The sequence below is a fragment of the Podarcis gaigeae genome (genome assembly GCF_964106915.1).
Source record: "Podarcis gaigeae genome assembly, chromosome: 5".
NCBI lineage: Eukaryota > Metazoa > Chordata > Lepidosauria > Squamata > Lacertidae > Podarcis > Podarcis gaigeae.
The window spans coordinates 45,096,529-45,120,132 of record NC_139681.1 but is presented as its reverse complement, the minus strand read 5'-3'; the positions used below and the strand labels follow the sequence as shown (position 1 = coordinate 45,120,132).

Here is a 23,604-nt window from a genome sequence, read left to right as displayed (position 1 = left end):
AAGTGGATGTTTAAAAAAAAATGAGGGTTCACCCTCATAGAGAAGTTATTCAAATAAATAAAACCAGCTTCTCCACCTTATTATTTATACTTGGATCAAAATATATGTATCTTTTGATCTGTAAATATGGGGGAAATTATACAATCCCCATTTGATGCCAACAGTGTCCCTTCCCAAGCCAGTAAGTATTTATGGAAAAATACCATTTGTACAAGTGTCTCCATGCGGGAGGAGAATGTCTCTCACACATAGTCACTGCTACTGATGTTAGGACTCAGAAAAGCAACTTCCACAAGACTGCGAATCATAGAAGCTTTCCCCAAATGTAGCTTCTTCCTATTATACAGATTTTGGTAGAAAGTCTGTGGCTCTTTGAAGAAAGCTGTGTGATAATATTCTAACCCAGAGAAATTAAGCCTTCCATGGTTACCGAAATCCTTCTCTGTCATTCTGTTATACAGAGGCTAACATAACAGTACCCCTACATCTGCGTTTCTTTCTACATCAGCTCTGAATAACTTTAATTGGTAATTAAAGTCTAGGCAGAAGCCTTCCACAACTTTCAAACATTGCATCCCCTGGGTTGTATCCAACAAAGTAATTCTGTTAGCGCAAGAACTTCCACTTGCAAACGGGATTTTGTCTCCCTCTCCTCTCCCCATGTGCCCCCTCAAAATCGTGATGGTTGGGGGAAACCCCAGGACAGATTTTGAGGGGCACAGGAACAAATCTTCGCACTAATGGAGCAACTTGGTTGGATACAACCTTCTAAGAGTGACTTTTACAGGAGCCACTGTGGCTTCGTTTCCAATTCAACACAATGCCGTACACAACAGATCCCATGGCCCACAAGAAGGAAGACAAACAGCTGGATGAGAAGCAGGCAAGCAACTCCTCAAGCTGATGATTCACTGAAGCTACAAATGGTAGTAACCTACCATGAGGAAGCTGAGACTCCAATACTTTGGCCACCTCATGAGAAGAGAAGACTCCCTGGGAAAGACCCTGATGTTGGGAAAGATGGAGGGCACAAGGAGAAGGGGGCGACAGAGGACGAGATGGTTGGATAGTGTTCTCGAAGATACAAACATGAGTTTGACCAAACTGTGGGAGGCAGTGGAAGCCAGGAGTGCCTGGCGTGCTCTGGTCCATGGGGTCACGAAGAGTCGGACACGACTAAATGACTAAACAACAACAAAGTCATGAGGAAGAGATTCCTCACTTCTGTCTGCATTCACATGACCATTGAGAGCCAGAAAATCACTGTGCTATGGTTTCAAACCCAGACTAAAAATAAATAAATCCAAAAGCAGACAAGTGTAGCATTTTCACGTGCCTCACATATTGTGCAAAACAATCTATTTGGCGTAAGGAAAATATTTAAAGGGCTGGCATGTTCCCATTGTGTTACAGAATTGTTAGTACAGTGTTATGTCTGTGTTTATTCATGAAAATTAGTAAGGGATGTTTCTGCTATTAAAGGAATGTATATCTTGTCTGATTTTGAAGTAGCATTGTAGGAAAAATGTATCCTCTTCACTTACTTCCTGAGAACCTGACCAACAACACTACTGCTTTGAGAGTGATGTCTCTCTGGGGCCCTTGTACTTTCCCTTCAGTTTTTGCTATTACTTATACCAGCAGAATTCTTTTGTATGCCATCCGGAATGTACAAACATTGAAAAATGGAGGGGGTGGGGGAGCTGTTAAGAAAAAAAGACAGGGATAATAAACCTTTAAGAGATCAAGTTTCTCAATAAATCAAAAGATATGTGGAAACACAAATTTGTGTGTAACTATTACACATCTGAATATCCCATGATCAAGTACTATTTCAATTCCTTCAAGTACTATTTCAATTCCTATGATTTAAAATGACAGTTCAAACTGTCACTCATAATCCCTTATCACTTAGCAAGGTTAGGAGAATAAACGCTTCAAAGGAGGAGAGGAGGTGCTGCCATTTATCGGGCTACGACCTCAAAGGCAAGACACTTAGAAATTTACTCAGCTTACTAAAGATCCCCCTCACACCTCAAACACTATACAAACTCAATATAAACAGTCTCTAGGAAATAGTATTTCTCCAGAAATCAATCACAATAGTATATTTACAATATACTGGCCAACCAGGGATAATATGAGTCAGGTTTCACTAAGATTTAGCCCAAGAACCTATTTTCAATGTAGATTCCCAGAGCACATTAAGTCATAATATAGAGTGCCTGAAAAAAATACACATGTATGTTTTCCTTACTCAGAGTAACCACAACTAGCTTCTACGCATCTAGGATTCATGGTGTGCGTAACTGACCTACAAGATTTGGTACCACAAGATGTAGTGACGGCCACCAACATAGAAGGCTTCAAAAGCATATTAGAAAAATTCATGGAAGAAAAGGCAATCACTGGCCTTGAAAACAATATACTACCTATAAGCACCCTATGATTACTAGTCATGAGAAGGATATTGTCCTCACTCTGCTTTTGGGTTTCCCATAAGGCATCTGGTTGGCCCCTGTGGTAAGTAGGATGCTTATCTAGAAACGCCTTTGGTCTGATCTAAAAGGGCTCGTCTTGTGTTCATATGATTAAGAGATAAGATTTTGAAATCAGAAAGTGATATCTCCATGGCACTCTTCTTTTTAAAAAAGAAATGCATCACTGCCTCTTCCTCACTGTGGTCTTGGTTTGCAGCTTTTCACTTTATATTGTGGAAAAACTGAGGCGGGTGAGATTTTCAACGCCTTCTCTAAAGATGGTCAATAGTATGAGGGAGCAATGCAGCGCTGTGAAAGATAATCAAATAATAATTAGCTTCCACAAGAACTTTGCCAAAGAAAAGAGCAGTCTTCAGGGCTCTTTTTGGCTGCATCTTGGCTCTCACACTGTGTTCCACATGTCCCAGAATACACATTAACTTGTACAGTATACTTTCAGCCATGTGCTTCACTGTTACCATGGAGCCAAAAGAGAACATGACTGAGTTAGCTCACAAGTATCTGCAATATAAAATCATTGAATGTGGTTTGTGGCAATAGTGCAGTTACTTTTTTGTTTTATGTTATTAAAGTACACTATTCCTTAAAATGCCAGCAAATGGAAAAATAGTTCAATAATTAAGATATGTATATCACTCTTATTAAAAAATACAAAATAGTAAAAAAAAAAAAAAGACAGACAGCACTTATAGGTCAGAAAGGGCTGCAAACACTTTTGGCATTTTTCTACAGAAAAAAGAAAATGCAGATTCAGAATATCAAACACCAGTTGCCATTTCCAGTCAGAATCTCTTAAAGCGCACACCTTAGGGAGATCTCTGTTCCTATACTGAGACACCTCACAATATTTGCTCTCCTCAATTATTTTACCAATGGTGGACTACTGTGAAGTGAATTCTCTATCAACTATTATTATCAAACTTCTGTTGAACTGCAGCCACTTCCCACCGTTCCATTAATATATGGATTAGTGTCGCTTTTAACTATACATGCACACAATCAAATTCTCCCACAAAGAAATCTCATCTCAAATGAAACCATTTAAAAGTCCATTAAGAATCGTGGATACAGTTTGGGACAACAGCTTAGAGAGACTGTTGAGCACCAAAACATATCAAAACTGCTGATAAAATATCAGATTTTTTGCCCTTGTTTAGGCTCTTTTGTCTCCTGTGAGTACAACATAAGTTACAGGTATTGGTGCCAGTCCTGTCACAACACATGCTATACAGCCAGTAAGGTTTGTGAAAAACTCATGATTTAGAAAGGTTGGGGAGGAGGAATGGTGTCACAGACAAATTATCAGTTTTTATTCTTCATCTAGTTGTCTCTGTTTTGGCAAGATGTGATGAATTAGCTTAGTTTAATAAACCCTTCACAGAATGTGTTGGGGATTTTTAGCGTACAAAAGCTCAAAGTAGCTATATGCATGTGAAGAACAAGCTCAAATCAGAAGAACGGATGCAGAAAAGAATAGCAGAATAAACAGGTGGCAGTGATAAGTGGCAAAAAAGTGTTGAATGGAACAAGGGCTAGAACAGTTGAAAGAGGAAATTGTGTAAATCGCTTAGAGGTTTTCATGATGATGCTGTATACAAATTCTGTTTAACAAAAAAAACCCATCAACATAAAGAATGGATCACACAACTACTGGGGAGAAACACCAACTAACTCCAGAACACATATTCAATCAAACTTTTTGAAAAGATTCTATTGCATTTTCACAGCTTCAAGGAGTTCAGCAATCTTGTGGAAACTGTTACTATTTCATCATGCTGAAACATCACTTTGGGATCACAAAGTGCTAAAAAGAAGTTTATAAATTATGCAAAGAAATAAAAATAAACTGGTGAACGTAATTTTTGAAGCAATCATTTCAGGCAGAGAAGTTGTGGAGATGACCATTTATGTGAAGGTGCTCCTCTGTTTTGCTTTTTTCGTTTGTTTGTTTAGAGATTTGCTCATAATACATTTTGTTTAGCCACTACTGTTGCATTAGTATGTGAAATTCTATCGAGTTTTTATGCTTAATTTTTACTTGTAGTGTTTCTTGAGGTTTAAGAGGATATTTTGCTTTGCCGTTGAATATACTGCTTTAAATATGGCTCTTGCATCCTGCATTTGATTTACATTTGTAATTTTTGATTCTGATATTTTGCAATGATAATTTGGATGTTATAAAATCATGCTGTAAACCACTTAGAGCTATTTTTATTTTACTGGAAATGTAAAGTGGTATATAAATTATCTATGGGAGTCTTATTTGAACCACAGGAAAGGAAAGCTTGCATTTGTTTAGTACACCAACAAACAGCAAGAAAAACACTATTCTGAAATACCCAAAGACAGATGTCAGCTTTCAAGACTTGCTACGGTGAGGTTAAATCATGACACGGATACTGAAGAAACCTGAAAATCAAACCTTTTATACTGCACTGGCAATATCCACATGGGCAATAAGTCAGAGTCAGTACCACTTTCAGAGTAAACATATGACCAAAGGCAGTACAACTTTTTCAGCTTCCTACAGTGTCACAATAAATGACAGAGCAGGCACTTGCTAAAATGTTAAGACCACACACATTCTATGGCAATTACTTGGACACTTTCCAACATTCCATCTGCAAAGACATTGTGGAAATGTCTTCTCAGTGACTTGCCTTTGTCCTGGATAAACGCAGTCACCCAAAGTATAAAAGAGCATGCAAGGAAGATAAGATGTGCTGTAAATGAAAGGCAGGTTCTTCCAGACTGTGTCATCCCAAAGAACTGCACAAAGAAAGAGGCACTATCTTGTCTCACTGGGACCTTTGCTGTAGACACATGCTCAGGTGTTACTCATGCGGATAACTGGGCCCAAGGCAGCAAGAATGCACAGGCTTAACTGATTGCAGCAAACTGACTGACTGAGCGGTATATAAATCTTGCAAAATAAAATATCAGCCAGGTAAAAGCAGTATGTGGAGCAATTACTGGCTTGAATGATATGCTAGAGAATGTTTTAACATCACTGCAGATGCTAATTATTATTTGCTAATCACCTTGGGAATTTGTTTGAATGATGGGATAAACTTCCCTATAATAAATTTATATTTATCCTTTTTTCTGTTGTGTTGCAATATTTTCTAGTTATTTATTATTTTTACCAGAACTACCCAACAATTTGTCACACATACTTCTCTATTAAAAAATATTTAGGTACTTCTAACAGCAAGAGGTTAACTAAATATCTAGATCAAGAAAGGGCTCAAGTAATAAACTGATGCCAATTTTTGAAGAATTCCAGAACTCCTTACAAACAATGGATTCATTTATTCAGAAAGCTCAAGAGTTTCAAATGCTACCTTTGCTAAACCTTTGAAATGGCAAAAATGTAGCAGATCTCTCTCTCTCTCTCGTGAATAAGGGAGAAAATCTAACTTTACATAAATTAAATATATAAATTTGATTAAATATGTTTGTGCCTTTGCGATGACATTTAGAAAAGGAAGTATTCATTTTCTGTTTAGAAAAAGAAAAACTCTTTCAAATGTAATTTGAAGCTGTCAAGCCAATCTCCTTTACAGATCTTTTAAATGTCACCTACCTTCAGAAGGGAATGGCAAATTCCTTACAAAACGTGCAACTGCAAACAGGCCACGTTAAATCAAGAATTTATTAAAATAAGCCACTGACATTTACATTGATTAAGCGTAGCCCTTTTGCTTTCTCCCTTCTGCTAGAAGCCCTTTCAAAAGAAGTGTCACAACATCTTATACTGGCGTTGTTCTTACAGTAATTCCGAAACACACAACTAGGCGTTACGCAGGCAGCTAACTCATGAAAAGGGGCTGCGTGAAAAGAACTCGCTGGGTTCTATGCATGGAGATTAATGCGAAATTGTAGTTCTACATTGGGATTGGTGGGGTGTTCCTTTATTATTTCTCCCCAGCATCCTTGAAATTTACAGCCATTTTTTTTAACTGTGCTTGGTATAAATCAATTACAACACTACACTTAATAGCTTTAAACAGAAGACTATATTAATCATAGCTTAAACAAAAGGCTAGCACTACTCACAGTCACAACATGTATTAGTGAACTCTACAGTTTAGCTTATAAAATCAGCATTTACAGTTCAGATGCTTTTTTTTAAGCCTCAATAAGGGCAGCATTTCTTGTAAAATAGAGGGAGAAGACAGCACTTAAAAGTGATTGTGACACACACAACCCTGAGGCAAACACGTTAACCCCGCTTAACCACTGATCATAGTTTTAAAACTATTCTCACCCTTTGGTCCACAATATTTTAGCAAGCTATGAATTATGATTTTCGACCATGTAGGGAATGAAATATCTCCTATGCCTCATCATGTATAAGCACTGCTGACTCGTAACAACCACCAACAGAATTTAAAGGCAGTATTTCCTGTAAGTTGTCTGCTGCAAAAGCATTGCTATAGGGAAGTCTGCTACTGAATCTGTAACAAAATGAAGGAGATTAACTATTATTCCAAGGTATAAAAATCTGCTTCTGATCTATAGTTACAGGTAATGTGAAAAGGGTTAATTCCCAGCTAATTAAAAGGTGCTGTATGGAAAGGCATCATGAGAATAAATATTCAGTTCTACATACTGTTAAACGTTAATCTCTCTCTTCCCTGAACTAAGAGGAGACTTAACAACAGATTCTGAGCCAGCACAGAGGGCACATACTCGCACACACAAATGCAAAAGATACAATCAAATACCACTATCATCTACAACAGCTATTTTGAAATAACTATACATCACATATGCATCAAAAGACATGCCTCAAGATTTGGAATGTGGTGCCATCAACAGGCACGTAGTACCCAACTCTCTCTCCACTTTCTGTTTTCAGGGAGGGTATGGAGGTTCTGAATTGATGACCATTAGAAAAATGCTTGACTCAGTTAATGGTGTTCAACATGTTTCAGATGTAGATTGCCCATTAAGAACCCAGTTTTCAGCTTGGGAGTGCTCCTGAAGTGATGTGTCAGCTGTGGCCAAGAGTGCCCAGCAAAGGTTGCTCAAGTGGTTCCATTTCCTGGAGGCTGGCATGGCCACTGTCACACATGTTTTGTTCTTACCCATATATAGGATGTGTCATTCTAGGGAGTGAAAGTTATTTTTTGCAATTTCTTCAGTGGAGGTCTTAAAAATATGTTTTGGGCTGTGAAGAATACAAAACCTGCCATTATTTTTGTGACTGGACAACATTTAACTTGGTAAGTTTACATCTGATGAAGAACTACATAAGCTGGTGCCAGAAAACGACAGAAGTTCAATTTTAGCTTCTGAAAATGTCAGGTAATGCTAAATAAGAATAAAAATAAGAATATTAATATATACTGCAAGTACTTGGCAATCATTTTTAATGATTTCTATGCAATTTTACACACATTCTACGAAATTACCAACCAAAACTAAATTATATTAATTTAACCAAAATATCTTTTGAATTCCTAAGTTATGTTTAAACTTTTTAGCACCCCCTCATTTTCAGAATTTGAAAGTTGGAAACTTTAACACACCCTACTGCATCAGAGTGGGGCTGGCCTTGAAGAACATTGAAAAACTATCCATGACACAATCAATGTTTTAGCCAACTCACTGCCTACACTAAAATAGAAAATGAGATGATTTAACATTAAGATCTATTGCATGCAGGCCAGGCCAGTTTGGGTGGGAAGAAGTGTTGACATTGACTGTGTATAAATGATGTTTTGTTTTTAAATGAGATTGGCTATTTTGTATGCTATTTTCTAAACTTAATATCTCAGCAATGAGAATGAAGTAGTTTTTAGAGGGCTTTTAAAAAAAGATAATTTCCAATTCATTTCGAAATTTAAAGCTGGTACCACAAATTAAGGCTGCAAAACCTTACATGGTTGTGTCTAGAATATCTTACAGATGGCCTTCTTCAATTGGAGAATGCCCACATGTTAAGGTCTTTACGGCAGCCCTGTGGCACCACTACTAGAAGCACAGTAGATGGGGAATTTTCATTGCTAGCCCAAAGCTTTAGAACTCACAGGCTCAGGAAGGGCTCCTGGCCTCTCTATGCATATTTTCATATTGCAATCTATACAGGATATTGTTACTTGGGTGCACCCCGACATGGGAATGTGCTATTAGTGAGTATTTGGCTTAGGCGGAGCTTGACTTAACAGTCTGGTATTGGAGCTGCAATAATTATTGCTAATAATGTCGCATTCTGATTTATTGCTATTTTGATGGTTGTACTGTTATCATGATAAGAACTTCCATATTAATACACTGTTCCATGTTATGATTGACAAAACTGTTTCTAGTATTGCTTTTACAAACCATAACCCCCTTTGTGAGAACACAGCCATTATTATTCTTTTGGTATAAACATGTGAATTACAGGTGATTGTAAGGGCATCTAACTGGATGGAAGCACCGCTGTTTTCACTGAAACTTCCAGGTATGTCTAGTATTGCAAAATTAATTGGTTTGAGTTCAAGGCCAACATTACTTTCCAAGAGTGCCCTGTCATTTCTAGGCCTTTTCAGGTTATCATTTCATAAAAATGCCAGCATCTCCAGTGGAATTTAATATCTAAAGTTCACTTGCATAGTAGCATTGTACAGTTTAAGTTAACATTAAGTATAGTTCTTTTTCTGAGGTTGCTTACTTGGAGGGCTAAGAGAAGACATATATTGGTTTGGTTTTTATGCATGAATCCACTCTGCTTTAATCACATGGGTGAAAGCTTTGTTTCGTTGCTATGGTCAGAACATCACATAACTTGTTATGTTTTACTCATACTCATGGGGAAACAATCCAAAAACAGCACCCAGCAACAGAAGACAGCACTATGACCACAGCATTAGCCTTCCAAACAAACTGTGGATTGTGATATCCACCAACAAAATAGAACAGACCACCAAATGGCCTCCACAGAACAAGAAATCCACCTAAACAGCTCATCGGCTAAAGGACAACTATAATCTGGAGGGACGAGACTATACAGAAAATGTGCGTTCAAATTCTCCTTATCTACCAGGGACAGTAATTCACTGCCCTTATTTTGCCATTTGGGGACATATTTTAATGCAAGGAGCTATAGGTGGGGAATAGTCAACATGATGCCCACCAGATGTTACTGGATAACCACTAGTCCCCAACAGCAAGGCCAATGGCCAGGGATGATGGGAACTGCAGGTCAACCATCTCTGGAGAGCACCATGCTGGCTACCCCAGCTACAGAAGTTGTGATTGAGGATTCAGGTCTTCTCTCCAAGCTATCCATGAGTTAAATCTCCACAAGTGGAGAAGAGAAGCAACTTGTCTCTAGTGTACATGTCCTTAAATGGATGTGCATAGACAATAAGGCATCATGAAGTGCACAACCTGGCATTTCACATACTGCACAGCTGCCGTCATGCATTTTGAACTGTTAATAAGACATGATAATGATGTCATATGCACATAATTGTGGGTTCAGATCTCTCTGGTATGCAGGCTGAGCCCCTATCTGCCCATGGACGGTCTCGCCAGAGTGGTGCATGCTCTAGTTATCTCTTGCTTGGATTACTGCAATGCGCTCTATGTGGGTCTACCTTTGAAGGTGACCTGGAAACTACAACTAATCCAGAATACGGCAGCTAGACTGATGACTGGGAGCAGCCGCCAAGACCACATAACACCGGTCTTGAAAGACCTACATTGGCTCCCAGTACGTTTCCGAGCACAATTCAAAGTGTTGGTGTTGACCTTTAAAGCCCTAAACGGCCTCGGTCCAGCATACCTGCAGGAGCGTCTCCACCCCCATCATTCTGCCCAGACACTGAGGTCTAGCACCGAGGGCCTTCTGGCAGTTCCCTCGCTGTGAGAAGCTATAGGCAACCAGGCAGAGGACCTTCTCGGTAGTGGCACCGGCCCTGTGGAACGCCCTCCCATCAGAGTTCAAGGAAATAAACAACTATCTGACTTTTACAAGACCTCTGAAGGCAGCCCTGTTTAGGGAAGCTTTAAATGTTTGACAGACTACTGTATTTTAATATTTTGTTGGAAGCTGTCCAGAGTGGCTGCGGAAACCCAATCAGATGGGTGGGGTATAAATAATAAGTTATTGTTATTAATTATTATTATTCTCATCACCACCATCTCATACCAATCAGGGACCGTCTGTCGTAGAGGTCTATGTATATACAGCACACACTAGCCAAAGGGATGGAGTGAGGAGGTAACTATAATGACAGGGCAGCACCCACCTCAACAGGATGACCTAACAGCACTGGGAGTCCTGTCCTATTCCTCTCTCTCTACTGCCACTTCCTGCTTATGTGTCGCTAAGGTGAGTGTTTTAGGATTCCCACTGCTTTAAGGTGGTCTCCATGGGAATTCAGCCAGCTGAATTCAAAGTATCCTGGAATGGCAACTTCCGCCCATCTCCCTCCTGCTCACACAGACACTTGAACAACCAGTAGCCCTTAGGTATATTTAGAAACCAGTGCTACACAGGAGTATATGCAATAAGGATGAGGGGGAGAAATAGCAGGAAGGATGCAACTACTCTGCTCATGCATGATGCAGGAGCTGGGCGATCTAAAAATGACAGACTGATGACAGCATAACTACGCCACAGTGAAGACACTGACACATCAACCGAGGGGGCAGGGCTACCTCACATTCCCCCAAACATGTCCTTTTGACATGTTGGGGGCGGGGAAACATCTGAACCACTGTGTGACTTAGTTCTGTTGTGAAGCCAAACAATTACACTAAGTTGCCTTTAACAAAATAATAAAACCTTTTGGGGCCTTTAAATTAGAGGACAACAGGGCTACTGCAGAGTAAATGAATACAGTACAGACAACTCCCCCGTTTCTGTGGAGGAGATAAAGATTTATATTGAGCTCTGTAGTTCCATTAGGCAATGTAATGCTGTTGTTGATGGGTTTTTACCTGGGCATTTGTATCCAGGAATAATCATCCTCAAACAAACTGACTGCAGCAGCTCAATACCGAATACTGCAAGGATTCGGGAAAGTGTGTTTACAAAACACCTCAAAGTGCAGTGGAATATAAATAAGAGTAATATCTCAGTCTGAAAGCAACATTAAGTGTGGACTTCCAGATCACAAAACACTTTAATACTAATATTAATTAAATATCTTGTTTATTTCGTTTTAAGCAGTGCTTTTCAACTTTTATTAAACTGATTGTTTAAATTTTTTTTTAACAAAGCTTTGAATTTTTCTTTTTTCCCATTATTTCTGCATTTCTAAAAATCACTTTTCTTTTTAAATTTTATCATTTATATTATTTTGTTTTGTTTTCCCTGTTTTTTAAAATGTTGTTTTAAACTTTTTAACATTGTAAACTTTTTTTTAACAAATATTAATGCTGGTGGCATTTAAGCAATAATGCTCACCTGCATACACTTATCTTCTTTAAAAGGAACCTTTTTTTCTCAATACATTCCTCAAACCCCCAGACTATAAAGAACTGTTTGATGCATATCCTAAATAGTTTTTGTTCTGAGTCATGGTCTTGCCTCTTTCCTCTTTTTTGTTTGTTTTGGTTTTTAAAAATACTCTGCAAAGTGTGTGACACACAGAAGGTGGATGAGGGAACACCTATTATGCTTGATCAGATTCATGAAAAGGTTATTTTCAACTTCAGTAACACACACTAACTTTTCTTGCTTCTTTGATTACATTGGTTGCTGACAATACCAATACAATGTGGTTCAAAAGAGCACATCATCTCTCAGATTACTGTCCAAATTTGCTGTTGACAGGTTGTTAGCTTGCACTATTAATGCAACAAACCTGATTTCTTTGTTATCTGTTTTCCTGTAACTCAAAAGTTCTGATTTGGCTTAGCGTGAGATGGGAAGCAGATACTAAGAGATCTCATTTATTCCTTAGGCCATACTAGGTTCTATATGCTCACAAGGTCTTCAACTTTAATTGTTATTGTGAAATGAAAATAAATTTGGCACATGTGGTGGAAGAGCTTCAAAGTCCTATCTTTTGACCCTTTGGTGTATTAAATATGCAGCAGTCCCTCATAATACGATTATCCATTTTCACTTACCCAGAAGTGAGAGCGTTGTTGGCTAAAGATTCCTTGCAACTACCTCAAGCTACCACAAACTGTGTGTCTTGAAGCAGATCACATAACAACTAGCACCCGACACCTTATCTCCTGCAACATCAGCACTCTTCCTCCTGCAGAGCAAGGGTGTCCCTAGGCTGTGGTCACTGTCACTGCAGAGCAAGGGTGTCCCTAGGCTGTGGTCACTAGGCTGTGGTCACTGTCACTGTCAGCTGATTCCATTTAGGCCTATTCTAATAATTTAGGCCTATGACATAATTTAGGCCTATACTATTCCTAGGCCTCAGATATGGCTCATCAGCCTCAGCAACATGTCTTTACAAGCAGAAGATGAATCCTGGTGCCTTGCTTTGTGCCTCAACCTAGCCCTAACCCCTAGCCCCTGAAACCCCACTCTGCTTGATCCAGCTTCAACGTTGCTTGTTCGGACTACGGTCTTAACCAAGCAACGAGGAGCAGATCTTGGCTGAGGCCTGAAGGGCCTTAACATCAACCCATTTTTCCACCATGAGGATCTGACTTGAAAAACTGCATCCTGGGATTGTTCTTAAGCCCAATGACTCTGCACACACCCAACTAGGCCAATGTCTTTCCCCCCATGCAAAGCACAACTAATAAGTGTTTTCTTGTGGTCCAGAAAGTAGAACATACCTTTATCTTATTTGTCCTTTTTGTTCAGCTTGGAAGACTGAGATTGTTTATTTACTTACCTAGCTTTTTTGAAAGCCATAAATTGGCACTGCTACACAAGTCGTAGGGGGAATTGTTTAAAACATGTACGGTGAGTTTTAAAAATACATAAATTCCTACAGCCTACACTAATCATCTAGCACAACACATTCATTTTCATCTCTGCTTTTGGATAAATATTCCAGATAACAAATCAAATCAAGCACCTAAATGTAATTATTCTATTGTGATAACAATCTACTTGAACTAGTGCAACACCTTTGCTTATTTGTTGTCATAGCAAAAATCACCAAGAAGCTATTTTACATCAGCCTTCCCCAGTGCCAATAGAATTTCTTAGAACAGGCTTCCCCAAGCTAGTGCCCTCCAGACACTAGTGCCATATTGAAAGCACTGGGCTGGAAAAGGTTATATTAAATCTTGAATACAAGAGGACAAAAATGATACAGGTAATAATGCAAGTCAAAAAACCAAAAATAAATTATCTGCACAGGAGAGTTCTCATATGGCCCGAGTGGGATTCACATGCTGTCACACAAGTAAGACTAACTCAAATACTTAGCCCATTTTAAATCCTCTATTAGAATGGAGAGGAAACAGCCATTATTGACCTTGGTGATGTACTAAATTTCCCATTCATAAGTGGATAAAACAGTACTTCTCAGCAAGCCATGAGCTATTTGCTAAAGAGAATCCCCATATAGAGTTTTGTCTTTGTTTATGATCCTTGGTCCCTACTCCCATCTCCTTTTGTTGAAGTGCATCTATCCCTACCACAAATCCTACAAACATCATAGAATGCTCTGCTGGCCTCGAATCAGTGTGCAGGTATGCACCTCCAAAAGAGCTCACACACAGGAAACAAGCAACAGGATATCAACCCAATGAAAAATGGCAAAGCAAACCCAACATGGGACACAGAAATATAACTAGAATTATATGTCAAAATTCCTACATTCCAGAATCCAAACATCATGTTTTGTCTGGATGCCTGGGATTTTTCCAGCCCTACTCAAGCAGCTGAGGGCACACCACCCAGCACTTCCATGTCACTTTCTCAGCACAGTGCATTGTATGTGTAGTTTGCACAGTACACTGACTGCACACAGCTTAGGGCAACAAAAAATCAGGCGCACCGAATCCATGATACTAAACGGCTGTACCACACTGACTCCCACAAACTTGCTGCTAGCAACCAGCTGCAAAATGGAGCCAGGACTGAATCTGTTATTAATTGGATCTGAAAGCCAGGAAATGTTCTGCAAAATACACTGATGCAGGGTGGCTGATGCCAGTGCAAGTTTTACCCTTTCCATGAAATACGCTGCTTATTCGTTTCTCTGGCACTCATTATCATCACATTCATTTCATCTGCTTGTCTTCCCCCTCCACTCCGAAGTGTTGCAAGAGCTCTGCAATATATGTAAGCTGGTAGTCTTGCTTGCTATATCACACTAAAGCCAAATGCAGGTGAAAAGCTTAGTGTCATACTGGAGAACACAAGTAATTGCCTTTTTACTGAGGTCTGGGATGAGCAAGGTAAATGCCACAGATAAATGAAGCCAAACAAGATATTGATGTTCCTGGCTATATTACCCCATAGCTTGTAAAGTGGCAACAGAAATGCACTGTAGATGGGCAGCGTCAATGCAAAAAGCATGAAGCAGAGATTACAAACAAAAATTTCAGGCGAACTGGCTTAACAGTCAGCTTCCTTGAATGATCAAACATGCAGGACTTGAGGAAAAACCTGCAGTAATCAATTTACGTAAAGCATACTGACTATGCTACTGAACAGCAGAGGCAAAGAATCACACCAGAAGACCGCAAAACAAATAGGCATCAGAACCAGAAGGAGTACGGTTCCCCATTATTTGACAAAGGACCAAAATGCAGCACTTAAGATAACAGCCTGGTATTGAAAACACTGCAATATTTATTTAGTCTGCAAGGATTATAGGGTCTCTCTCTGAAACATGGAGACAAAAGGTGGATAAAAATGTGAAGCTGTTAAGATGCTGTTGCAGCCAACAAATCTGGCAGGAAATAGAACTTTTTATGCAGCGGACTGACAAAACATCCAATGACAGAGCAGGGAAAATATTTCCCGCTCCCAAGCTCCTGCAGCCAATATTTTGGCAGCAGCCCTCTTCAGGACTTATGATAATTAATAATAGTAGTCAAATTTTAAATTGGATACTCTAGATTTGCTGCATCCTGAAATGAAGTAAAGCACCTCAACTTCTAAGTACACAAGAAAACTTGGTAAGATGGCTGACAAATGAAGATGAAGGATGGAAATATCATGGTTATTAAAGAAATAGCACTAAAAATGTCTGAATTAGGATGAGAGACCTAACTGACACACATGGCTCAAATATAATTATATACTTGCTAAATACCTATACCAATAATCACTTACGAGTGGGTATTTCCTATTCCAGTACAACCCTCAAATGTTAGTCACCTGCACTACTCATTACAGCACTCATTACAGATGACCACCCTGTGATATATTCTTCATGCCAAATAATTGGACAGGAAATTTGAAGTATGCTGCATTATTCATATTACACAGGGGGGAAACTGCATAACGGCATGACTAAGAATTCAGTCACACACCATTATGTTTATCTCTATCGTTTGTGTACTCTCCAAAGGAAGTTCAATGCTCTTTGGTCCTGTTTCTGTACGAAGATTCACACGTTCACACATCACACTAAATGTTTTGCCATCATTTTTTTTACTGCTCCTGTATAAAACATACACAAGTAAGCAAGCAAGTAAGCAAACAAAAGACACCAACCAGAACATGAAAAATAGGTTCTGGTCCAACTTCAAACCCATGGTGCTAATTTTCGACTTGGGAGAGGTTTTGTTATGATTATAGATATGGAAAACATACAAAAATTTCACAAATGCATACTATACATTCAAAACCCTACAACGCAAATGAAGAGTACATGCAGTATTCTCTGCCATTGCAGACGTTTGCCCTTTAACCTGTGTGAAAGTGATGCATGCACCAGAGGGGGTGAGGAGCTGCCAACACATGCGGGAATGGCATAACATAAAGTTTGTTATATTAAAGGAATTTGAGGGATTAATATTCTTTTAAAAAGCCAAGATAATGAATTATAATCAACCACTATTCTCCTTAAAGCCTCAGAGCACTCAGTTGATATTAATATTGCCAAATATATGTCAGTGTGGTGGTAATTTTTGATATTTTAACTACATCCTCAGCATGTTTTTGTAACTCTTCTAGTTTATTTGATTTACTGTTGTGAGACATTCTTCTTCAATCTCCTGAAGAGGTAATCCACACCCATCCCGTCTATAGCATAGCTGCTTAATTGGCAAGTGTACAAAATACGTTGCATACAACTGACAATGCTGCTTATGGGAATACCACAGCTCAGGCATTCAGTTTTATTTTGCACTTTTATCTTCATGAAGCAAACTGTTCACAAACAACACTTGCTTTTACTGATGTAACATGTCATTCAGTTTTTTATCAAATCATCCTAGGCTAATCATCTAAACTGAAATTAAAGGAAGTTTATGCTAGGTTAAACGCACATACAAAAAAGCAAAAAAACCTTAATTGCAATTAGTTGCTTTAGAAGCAAAATTCCAAGTGTCAAGAAGACACTAACATGTGATCTTGATGATCGGTACAAGTTTCTAAAAAGGGCAGAAAGCAGGTTCCTCTTCCTTGTCCCCCATATGTACCCACTGTTCCAGCTTACTCCCTCTTTTCCCTTTACTTCATACATTTACATTCAAAATTAAGCGGCTTCGGTGATGCTTGGTCTAAACCCTTTCAAGCTTATGTTTGGGTGATCTTAACAAGCTGTTTGGCAAAGCCAGCTGAAATTGAAAATGTTTCATTTGCTGAAGAACTATAGTTGTTTTAATGGCACTGTTGTATAAATTAGTTTAATAATGATTTTATTATTGGTTTTATTATTGGTTTTACTGGATGCGAACGGGATCTGTTCCGGAGCCCATTCACATCCTGAGTAGAACGTAACACGCGCCTGCAGGTCACGCTTCGCCGCTTCCACGAATGACATCATTTTGAGTGTCTGCGCATGCGCGACAAGACCCGGAAGTAACGCGCTCTGTTACTTCTGGTCACCTGAAAGAGCGCAACCTGAAAATGCTTAACCTGAAGTTACTTCAACTCGGGGTATGACTGTATTGTTGTTCTAATGTGAACACTCTAAACCACCCTAGGATTCTGATATATGAAGGATGGTGTAGGAATATAGTAAATAAAATTTAAAAAAAAACCTATGGCTTACTGAAACAAGCCATCTTCATAAACCAAGATTTTAAATTTGGCTCATTTCAGAAAACCGTGTACAGTTACGACTAACTATGCACAGGTTCAGACATAACACTAAACTGTGATCTGTTAGAAACAGAAGGAAAGATTTTTGATCTCTTCCTCACGGTTGCATCAGAGGAAAAAGATGAGAGCAAATGACCCCAAGGCTCATCTAGGCTCTTTCCCACAACACTAACCCATCATGCTTATCATTACCCTGAATTTAGCCAAACATTCTAATCAATTACAACAGCTTCCATGTCTGGTCCCCTCAAGGCAACCCTTACTCAGCTGTTCATCACCCAGAGGTACTGCTGCTTATGAGTTTTTGCCTGCAGTTACAATGCATTATGGATCTTCTAGTCTTAAAGTTCTATATTTCAATTGAACAGGACACAATCTAATCACAGCATAAAGATTCAAAATAATAAATGTACTTAGCACAAAACAATGATATTCCAAAATATTACAATATTACAAGGAAGGTTTGTCTTCAAAAGCTAAATTATAATGCTTCACTTGTTGCTGTGATATTGAAAGCACCCTCACAAAAATAATGGAGGAAAGAGATTACATGAAGTAAGTTTTTTTCAAAATTACCAATACTCAACATTTCCAGTGCTTAAAGTGTTTCACATGATTTGTCTACTGTATTTGTAATCCTTACAACAATCCTGAGAGGGAGTCAGTATTATCATCTCCCATACTGCAGATAGAGGGACTGAGCCCAAGAAACAGTGGTTTGTAGCTGCCTACTGCATTCATGGCAGAGGCAAAATTCAAAGCAGTGATTTCTCTATTCATAACCAGGTTCTTGAAAAGCCACCCTCACTGAAGCCAGGGCCAATCTAAGCAGCAGACCACCACCCTGTCAAGGGCTCTGCCGGAAATTACCAGTTAGGATGAAAGGTGGCAGATTTTCATCGTGTTTCACTGGGACAGCACAAGTGCAGGAATGGCAAAGAGGTCAAGGATCGGGCCCCTTGGGGGATCCAACGAGCTGTGGATTCCAAGCTCCAGCACCCCACCCACTCTGAAACACCCCAGACAGAATTCACTATGATGAGCGTACCATCTGCGCATGCATTCTAAGTTGACAGGAGGAATTATCACCTTTCTCCTTTCCCAACATGCTGTAGGGGTTTCTCCTACCCTTCCAAGTCAGTTTTGGAAGCGCAACAGGCATACAAATGGGGGAAAAGTCCCATTGTGCAAGGCTTCCATTGAATCCTGTCCCCCGTTTCAGAGTTTTCTGTTGGCTACCTCCAGTGGTCATTTCCCACCCACTTGGGTAGAGCTTAGGTTATGCTGCAAGCCTGCAACAGTCTCGCCCCACCACATTGGCAGCACTCCTCTCTGTCTGCAGAGGGACCAGTCACCAGTATCAATGGGATTACGGTTGCAGACTTAGCCATTACACTATTATTTTTCATTTATGAACCACTTCCCATGAGCCACCCCAAATCCAATAAAGATACCATCTGGAATAAAGAGGTTGGAAGAGGAAAATCTTTAGCAAGTCACTGAAAAGACAACACAGAAGGTGCCCATCTGATAATGCAAAAGGAGAGAGATCCAAAGGATAGATGCCACCACACTAAAGGACTGGCTTCGGCATCATGCAAAATGGCCCTACGGGTAGGATGGCATCTGCAGAATGCCCTCTCCTGCATAACAGAGTGATCGGGTAAGCACGCAGTGGGTGAAACATTATTTAGGTATTCTGATCCCAATCTGTATTGCACACCAATACCAGTGCCCTGAACCCAGCACAGCAGCTGATAGGCAGCCAGTGCAATTCTTTTAGCAGCAGCATAATACGATGGCGATATATCTGCCCCTGTGAGTGGCTGAGCTGCAAAATTTTGCGCTAGCTGCAATCCAATCTGGAGGTTATCAACACTTGGACAAGAATGGTCAGGCTATCCTGATCTAGAAATTTAAGATGCCAATTTAAGATGGCAAAAGGCTCCCCTGGCCACCAAAGTCACCTGGGCTGCTAGCAACAAATATGGGTCCAGGAGCACCCCTAAACTATTAATCTGCTCCTTCAAGACCCCACCTAAGGCAGACAACTGATCAGTTATCCAAATTCAGTAAACACCCACTCACAGAGCATTAGCTTTCTATCACATAATCTGAAAGGTATAAACTAAAGACAACACACACTGAAATGATGAAAATTTCCTCGAACAAAGTATAGACTTACATCACTGTTGATTTCAGCATGGCTGAATACATGCTCAGGAAAACACACACAAAGAAACCCACTATGCAATCCTGCAACTGCAGAATCCAACCCAAATTTGAATTTAGCTGAAAACAAAAAAGCCTCCCCCCCCCCCAAACTGAATTGCAAAGATCAGTTGAGGAAATAAATGGACAGCAACTCACATGCTATCACGCTTTAGGGTTTTGTTATGATGGGACACCATTCTATTACTGTTAAGTGACCTCAATTTTAAACTTATGTTTTCAATCATGTGCAGTGTTTTCACAAGATTACCCTTGGCACTAGAGGCTTTCCAAACTGGATGACAACTCAAAATGCTGCTTATTCTAGAGTTAAATTACACAGCAAGGAATTTATTCACACAACGGTCATCCAAGAAAATACAGATTTCCTATAATTTGCTCCATTCTTTTTCTATCACCTTTTCAAATAACTGCAAGCAAGCTTTACTTCGACACGTTATACTTGACTGGCATGCTATCCAAAATAAAGAGTGTGTTCTTTGCTATTTTCTTTACCAGTATGCGTCCACAGTGGAATGTAGTAGATGTTGATTCTTTAGAGACTGGACTGCTCTCCCAGCTATAAAAGACCAAAATTTGAGCAAACAGAAATGCAGAGAAGTTAACATATGGCAATCTTGCAAACTTCCCCAGCAGTTCACATGCCTGAATAAGCTCTTCTCTTCTTTCCCCTGTGCAAATCTCACTGAAGTGAACTAGTTTTAGAAACCGACCATGACTAAGGATGCAGGAGATCTATAAAAATAATACAGCTTATCAAGTAACAGGCCTGTAGTTGAAAAACAAGGGCACAGGGACGCATAAGTGTTTTAATGGCAAAGGCTAGGTTTTCATCAGCACCCAGAAACTAAACTGTATGGAGTAAAATAATAATTAATTGACTAAAAATTAATTAATTCATATTTTGCTAAAGCAGAAATTTGATGCACTCTTACCTGGCAGTAAACCCAACTGGGATTTATTTCTGAATAGAAATGTAAACGATTGTACTGTTACTGCTCAATCAAGGCAAGGTAAAGACTCCAGCTCCAAGGCTCGATATTTTTGGAAAGAAGATTCTCTCCACTGCAGTTGCAACAGCTACAGTCCACAGACCTAGGTGGTCAGATCTACACACAGCAGGATTTTTAAAATTATTGCTGCCACAGGCCTCTTCCATACCTCCACTTCAGCGTAGGCAGCTATTGCTATTGAAGGAGAAAGGTTCAAAAGACTCCCTGGGTGTCCCAAAACAGAGATATAGCCCCTGAAGCGCCCACAAAATTATGTTCCTAATCCAAAAAACAATTACAGAAAATAGTCCTTTTTTCTTGATACACACTCACTTTTACAGGACCTGTAGATGCTGCTCTCAATTTCACATTCATGGCAATTTTTGTCATTTCCCAAGCTGGGTTCCAAAACCACAAGCAAGGCTGGGGGGGGGGGGGGAGCTTGATGAATGGACCATTTCATTTGCATAGAAGCATCTGTGGACACAGTAGGAACTATGCCATGGGTAGGCAAACTAAGGCCCAGGGGCCGGATCAGGCCCAATCACCTTCTAAATCTGGCCCGCGGACGGTCTCGGAATCAGCGTGTTTTTACATGAGTAGATTGTGTCCTTTTATTTAAAATGCATCTCTGGGTTATTTGCGGGGCATAGGAATTCGTTCATATTCCCCCCCCCCCTCCAAAATATATAGTCCAGCCCCCTGCTGAAAAAGTTTGCTGACCGCTGGAGTATTCTGTTCTCCCACCCGTACATTATTCCCAACAAGAAACTTCTTCATTTCTGCATTCATATGGGACATGACCCACAGTAACACAACAGTCCTAACAAGAAGTCTGGTGTGGGTGGCAGTGGCGTAGCGTGGGTTGTCAGCACCCGGGGCAAGGCAAGTAATTTGCGCCCCCTAACAATTCTTTCCCAGTTGTTCTGCTTCCGTGTAAAGGTGAAAAAACTCAAGTATCTGTACCTGAAGCTGCCCTTAGCAAATGCCATACACAAACAAGCCTCTTAAGTAAACACACCTAAAGAATAACACAAAGCCAAGTAAACAACGTTTTGATATGCTGTGTGTAAGCTGTGCTATAGAAATGCCCTTTCCGTTGGAAACAGTGGCCTATATACAGAACAGAAAGTCAGGTCCCTGCCCTGAAGGAGCTTACAATAAACGATTTGTCACCGGGGAGGCAATGGGAGGGGAATAGGAGGGAGGCGAGGATAAATAGGGGGATAGAAGGCCCTGAGACACATATTTTTGGGTTTCGTACTCAAGGTGGATCATAGGCTTCATGGAAAACATGGGGCAATATGAAGGAATGGTTTCACAAAGGGTTTTGGAGGGAAATCTAAGCATAAGGGGTAGGGAAAGCAATTTAAAGAAACAAGAGGGCTCCAGACACTTCAGGATGCTACAGTGTGAGGAGCAAAGGTCACAGGCAGAAAACTATGAAGACTTGGAAGAGACAGCCACAAGGGGAATTGAAGGGAAGGATGTGGGGTTTGTGCTGAATCCAAGACAGGATAGAAATCCAAGGTGGAGCATCATATGTCCTGAGTAGCATATGCTTCTCATGGCATGGAGGCATCAGAGCAGCAACATGACAACAAGGAAACAGTCAAGAAAATTACAGTAGTTTGGGTGGCAGATGACTAGATTGCAAACCAAGGTTTCCCCTAGGAGGGCAAACAGGAAGCGTATAGATAGCTGTACAGAGAGAAGTAACATGTCTTGGCAATAAACTGAAAGGGTTTGGGGGGGCAGGGGTAGAAGGAAAAATCAAAGAATGGACCAGGGTTTATGCCTGGATATGGGGAGTATACAAGGAGAGAGAAACTTGGGAGGAAAGTACATTAGGTTGGTCTCAGACAATGATAAAACATCCCAGCAGAGATATCAGCTAGGCAGTTGGAGATCAGGTGGAGAGGCGGACAGAAAGGTAGATCTAGGTTTCATCAGTAAATAGATAGTATTGAGAATCATGAGATTTGATGAGCCACCCTGAGTCACGTAAGAAGAGAACCAGCGAGGGCAAAGACGTGGAAACACAGTATGAAGGGAGTCAAGTAGGAGGGAGTGATCAACTGTCTCAAAGGTAGCGGAGAGGTTAGGGAAGATAAGGACAAAGTGGAGACTGCTGGATTTGGCTGTAAGATGGATTTCTGTGAGAGCCAGAAGAGGACAGAGGGCAGATTGTTAAGGGAGCTGGAGAAAATTAAAGCAGCGGGAAGACATTAAGAGCTTGCTGTTGAAGGAGGAGACTGGACAACTGCCAGGAGGACAGGATAAATTAAGAGATTTTGGTAAGAAAAGGGGAATAATGGCAAATGGTGGCAAGAAAGGGAAAGGTCATTTATGTGGTTAAGAGGAGCAAAATGGCAGAGAACATGACAACCAGAAGCTGTGAGAGGACAGCACCAGAGCATAGGTGATGAGATCAGGGTACTCCGCTTGTTAAATGAGACAGGGGAAAAGAGAAAAGCGTTTAGGAAGTGGCAAGAAAAGGGAAAGCTTGGAAAGTGTGAGTGAGTAAGGAAGAGAGATTAGACCAGATAGTGCTGGATAGAACCTACTAAAGCCGTCTATGAGAGGAACAGATTTTTCCTGCTCTCTCCCTCATCCCCCAATGCAGCCTCAGAATCTGCTCCGGAGGGTCGGTGGACCCTCTGGAGCAGATTTTTGCGGTGCTTGTGGAGGTCCGGGGGAGGCGAAGAAGATGAAATCCCATTGTACGAGC

General features: G+C 40.2%; 1 protein-coding gene across 5 annotated transcripts in view; it reads right to left on the bottom strand.

Moving 5' to 3' along the window:
- CTBP2 (C-terminal binding protein 2) overlaps positions 1–23,604 on the bottom strand; it is a 200,580-nt gene that overhangs the window by 166,471 nt on the left and 10,505 nt on the right. Inside the window, exons 1-2 of one of the 5 annotated variants that reach the window (XM_083741226.1) lie at positions 12,579–12,731; positions 8,039–8,126 (exon numbers count right to left, since the gene is read on the bottom strand). The exons of 3 other annotated variants lie outside the window; for them this stretch is intronic. The gene's annotated coding sequence lies outside the window, so the exon portion shown is untranslated. Of the gene's footprint in view, positions 1–8,038; positions 8,127–12,578; positions 12,741–23,604 lie in introns of those variants that run through there. One more of the 5 variants, XM_083741225.1, reaches the window with a different exon arrangement.